At 37.0% G+C, this 5,605-nt stretch overlaps 1 pseudogene; it reads right to left on the bottom strand.

Annotated features, from left to right (window-relative positions):
* Positions 1-4,944: 4,944 nt before the first annotated feature.
* On the bottom strand, positions 4,945-5,325 carry LOC147370597 (histone H2B type 2-E-like; annotated as a pseudogene).
* Between the last annotated feature and the right edge of the window lie 280 nt (positions 5,326-5,605).

Here is a 5,605-nt window from a genome sequence, read left to right as displayed (position 1 = left end):
ATGCTGGGCTTCTCTGTCCAAATTCTTCTCCTGGAATTTGCTCTAATTTATGTCCATTGAGTCAGTAATGCTATCTAACCATTTCATCCTCTATCACCCCCCTTCTCCTTTTGCCTTCAATCTTTCCCAACATCAGGGTCTTTTTCAATGAATTGGCTCCTCCCATCACGTGGCCAAAGTATTGGAGCTTCAACAACAATCCTTCCAATATTCAGGGTTGATTTTCTTTAGGATTGACTGGTTTGATCTTGCTCACCAAGGGACTTTTAAGAGTCTTCTCCAGCACTACAATTCAAAAGCATCAAGTTTTTCGAGCTCAGCCTTCCTCAGGGTCCAATGTTCACATACGTACATAACTACTGGAAAAGCCATAGATCTGACTATTTGGATCTTTTTAGGAAAAGTGTTGTATCTGTTTTTTAATATGCTGTCCAGGTTTGTCATAGCTTTCCTTTTAAGGAGCAAGTACCTTTCAATTTCATGGCTGCAGTCACTATCTGCAGTGATTTTGGAGCCCAAGAAAATAATATCTGTACCCCTTTCCACTGTTCTCCCTTCTACTTGCCATGAAGTGATGAGACCAGAGCGATGATCTTAGTTTTTTTAACGTTGTGATTTAAGCCAGCTTTTTCACTCCCACTTTCACCCCCCATCAAGAGGCTCTTACTTTCTCTTCACTTTCTGTCATTAGTGTGGGATCATCTGCATATTTGAAATTGTTGATATTTCTTCCAGAAATTTTGATTCCAAATTCTGATTCATCCAGCCAAGTATTTTGCATAATGTACTCTGCATAGAAGTTAAATAAAAAGGGTGACAATATACAGCCTTGAAGTACTCCTTTCCCAATTTTGAACCAGTCCATTTTTCCATGTCTGCTTCTGTTACTTCTTGATTCACATCCAGGTTTCTTGGGATGTGGTTTGGTATTCCCATCTCTTTAGGAATTTCCCACACTTTGTTGTGATCCACACAGTCAAAAGGCTTTAGCTTTTCTTGCTTTGTCTGTGTTGCAATGAATTTTGGCATTTTGACCTCTGATTCCTCTGCCTCTTTGATGTTAGTATTTCTACTAGCTCAGATTTTAATGAATTTGCCTGTTATGAGGGAGACCTGGGGTTGATTCCTAGGTTGGAAAGATTCTTTGGAGAAGGGAATGGCTACCCACTCCAGTATTCTTGCCAGGGGAATTCCATGCACAGAGGAGCTTCGTTGGCTATAGTCCATGGGGTCACAATGAGTTGGATATGACTGAATGACTAACATATGGGGTGTACATATGTTTATACATATCTATATCTACGTGTATCTATGTCACTGAAATTACTTTAAGGAGTTGACTTAAGTGATTCTGGGGAATGACAAGTCTGAACTAGGTAGGAGACAAAGTTGATGTTGCTATTTAGAATCCAAAGGAAATCTGTTGTTCAGTCACTTAGTCACGTTTGACTCTGCATCCTCATGGACTGCAGCATGCCAGGGTTTCCTGTCCTTCACTATCTCCTTGAGTTTGCTTAAGCTCATGTCCATTGAGCTGACAATGCCATACAACCATTTCATCCTCTGTCACCCCTTTTACTCCTGTCTTCAATTTTTCCAAGGATCAGGGTCTTGTTTCCACAAGTCAGTTCTTGGCATCAGGTGGCCAAATAATTGGAGCTTCATCATCAGTCCTTCCAATGAATATTCAGGACTGATTTCCTTTAGGACTGATTGGTTTGATCTCCTTGCTTTCCAAGGGATTCTCAAGAGTCTTCTCCAGCACCACAGTTCAAAAGCATTAATTCTTCAGCTCTCAGCTATCTTTATGATTCAACTGTTACATCCATACGTGACATGTGGAAAAACTATTGAAAAAACTTTAGCTTTGACTATATGGAACTTTGTTGGCAAAGTGATGTCTCTGCTTTTTATTACGCTGTCCAGGTTTGTCATAGATTTTCTTCCAAGGAGCAAGTGTCTTTTAATTTCATGCCTGCATCATTGTCCACAGTGATTTTGGAGCCCTAGAAAATAAAGTCTGCCACTGTTTCCATTTTCTCCCCATCTATTTGTCATGAGGTGATGGAACTGGATGCCATGATCTTATTATTATTATTATTTTTTAATGCTGAGTTTTAAGCCAATTTTTTCACTCTCCCCTTTCACCTGAATCAAGGGGCTCTTTAGTTCCTCCTCACTTTCTGGTATCAATGTGGTGTCACCTGCATATCTGAGGTTATTACTATTTCTCCCAGCAATCTTGATTACAGTTTGAGTTTCAACCAGCCCAATATTTCACATGATATAGATGTATTCTTCCTATAAGTTAAATAAGCACAGTAACAATATACATTCTTAACATACTCCTTTCCAATTTTGAACCTGTTTGTTTTTCCATATCTGGTTCTAACTGTTGCTTCTTGACCTTAATACAGGTTTCTCAGGAGGCAGATAAAGTGATCTGGCATTCCCAACTCTTTAAGAATTTTTCACACAGTCAAAGGCTTTAGCATAGTCAATGAAGCAGAAGTAGATGTTTTTTTCTGGAATTCTCTTGCTTTTTCTATGATCTAACTGATGTTGGCAATTTGATTGCTGGTTCCTGCACCTTTTCTAAATCCATTTTATACTTCTGGACGTTCTTGGTTCACATACTGTTGAAGCCTAGCTTGAAGAATTTTGAGCATTACCTTACTAGCACATGAAATGAGTTCAATTGTGTGGTAGTTTGAGTATTATTTGGCACTTCCCTACTTTGGGATTGGAATGAAAGCTGACCTTTTCCCACTCTGTGGCCACTGCTGAGATTTTCAAAATGCTGGCATATTGACTGCAGGATTTCTAACAGCATCAACTTGTAGAATTTGAAATAGCTTAACTGGAATTCCATGACCTCCACTAGCTTTGTTCATACTGATGCTTCCTAAAGTAAACTTGACTTCACACTCTAGGATATCTCACTATAGGTGTGATCACAACATTGTAGTTATTTGAGTCACTGAGAATTTTTTTTTTTTTTTTTTTTACAGTTTTTACATGTATTCTTGTCACCTCTCAATATCTTTTGCTTCTGTTGGGTCCATACTTTTTTTTTTCCTTTATTGTGCCCATTTTTGCATGAAATGTTCCCTTCTTATCTCTAACTTTCTTGAAGAGATCTCTAGTTTTTCCCATTCTGTTGATTTCCTCTATTTGTTTTCATTGTTCACTTAAGGCTTTCTTACCTCCCCTTACTTTTCTTTGGAACTCTGCTTTCAGATGGTTTTATCTTTCCTTTTTTCTTTTGCCAACCCCATGAACAATATGAAAAGGCAACCTATAGGCAAATTTTTTCTTTCTTGGAAAGAAATGATAATTCACTTTACTCAAAGTCAGCTGATCTAAATGCTAATCATCTTAAAAATGCCTTCACAGCAACATGTAGACTAGCCTTTAACATACAAATTAATTATCATACATGGGAAAGAAATGTGGTTAAGACAAAAATAAAACCCAATTAAAGAACAGAAGAAATATTCTTTGTTTTTTATGGTAAATAACAATAAAATGTGCACATATTTGTTAAACAATTATGCATTTTATTAAAAGATACATTAAACTAAAAAGCTTCATAGCTAAATAATGGATTAAAAAAAACCCAGCACTACTTATTTAACAATATCAATAATAAGGGGCAGTAAATCCTATGTTCAAAACTAAATTACAGGCAGGGAGAACAGACCTGAGATCATCATAGACAATATAGAGAAAATATAACTCATTTAAGCTACAAGTAAGGAAACAAAACCTATAGAAGAAACATAAAGACAAATCAACCACACATACATCTCTCTTGGGATTTGAGAAACTAAATGATTATAACAGAAATTTTACATTAAGCTGAGATGAAGAATTATTTCCCTCCATTGGAAACCCCAATGAGAGAGCTATTTCAAGTCAAGTGTATATTTCCTAATAAGGCCATAGTGAAAAAAAAAAATGGTATTGCAATACATCCTCATTATACTTTTGCTGGCCCAAAATAGAGACTTTATTTTTTACTTCCAAAGAAGTGTTGTGGGCGGGTGCGGGGGGTGGGGGGTGGCAGGGGATACAGGCCACCTGAAGTAGAGAAAATCCAGGTGTGCCTTTTGATGTTTTTAAAACAATTTTTAAAGGCAAACAAACATAAAGCAATATCCACAGTCTTGAGAACAAAAGACTATACAATCTTGCATCATATTTCCTGTCATATGTCCATTTCTATGGTCAACAGACTTTTATTGTCAAAAATTACAGATATTGGTAATTTGAATGTGCATTAAATTTCTCTGGAGGAAAAAAAATGTGGTTTTAAACATAAAATTTAATCAAACAAAACAAAGAATGCAATCAAACCAAGAATGTAATCAAACAAAGGAAAATAATAATGATAGGAGGGAACCAGTTTCTATTTCAATATATTGAGTTTTACTTTATTTATTATTACAGAAAAAGGATAAAAGATAAAACACCTTTAAATATTGATATAGTAACTGGCTTGAAAATCTGGATTGATGGGAAAATGTATATTTGAGAAAATGAAAGAATATAACCATCCATTTTTCAATCCTGAAAAATTATTTAAAAGGTTTTACACATAATATTTTATACCCTTTGATCCTGAAATATTTATTCAGTATCTAGTACTTTTTATGTTGGAGAATTTAGCATTAATACCATTTGATGATTTTCTATTTTCTTTTAAAATGAAAATATTTATTTTAAAATCTGTTATTTTTTATAAATATCAAACATAATATCTCCCATTCTGTTATCATATATTAATGAAAAGTCAAAGTCAAGTCGCTCAGTCGTGTCCAATTCTTAGTGACCCCATGGACTACAGCCCACCAGGCCCTCCGTCCATGGGATTTTCCAGACAAGAGTACTGGAGTGGGGTGCCATTGCCTTCTCCGTTAACAGTGGCTAGGCATATTATATTTACTTGGAGCTAGTATACTTGGTGACAGCCTTAGTGCCCTCGGACACAGTGTGCTTGGCCAGCTCCCCAGGTAGCAGCATGCGCCTGGTGGTCTGGATCTCCCTGGATGTGATAGTCAAGCGCTTGTTGTAATGCACCAGGCGCGATGCCTCACCAGAGATGCACTCGAAAATGTCGTTGACGAAGGAGTTCATGATTCCCATGGCCTTGGAAGAGATGCCGCTGTCCAGATGGACTTGCTTCAGCACCTGGTACACGTACACGGAGTAGCTCTCCTTGCAGCTGCGCTTGCGCTTCTTGCTGTCCTTCTACTGGGCCTTGGTCACAGCTTTTTTAGAGCCCTTTTTAGGGGCAGGAGAGGACTTAGCCAGTTCAGGCATGTCTATAATGACAACACCCAACAACACAGAAAGATCTTGAAAGATAATGAAAGTAGTAGATAAATAGTGGAAAAGACCAAATGAATGGTGGCAGAGTAAGAAATGCCCAAATTAATTCCCTCCATGGAAACAATAATTCGGTCAGCAAAAATCGTCACAATCAACTATTTTAGAATTCTGGAGTCTAGTCAAAATTTGCAGGATTAAGGGATTGCTTAATAAAGAATCTGGTAAATTTTAATAAATTTTAGTATTTAGTGTTGGGATTCCCTGGTAGCTT

Source organism: Bos grunniens, chromosome 6 (assembly GCF_055505025.1).
Source record: "Bos grunniens cultivar Pamir isolate PY7600 chromosome 6, Bosgru_T2T1.0, whole genome shotgun sequence".
Lineage (NCBI taxonomy): Eukaryota > Metazoa > Chordata > Mammalia > Artiodactyla > Bovidae > Bos > Bos grunniens.
This window is presented reverse-complemented; position numbering and strand designations above follow the sequence as displayed.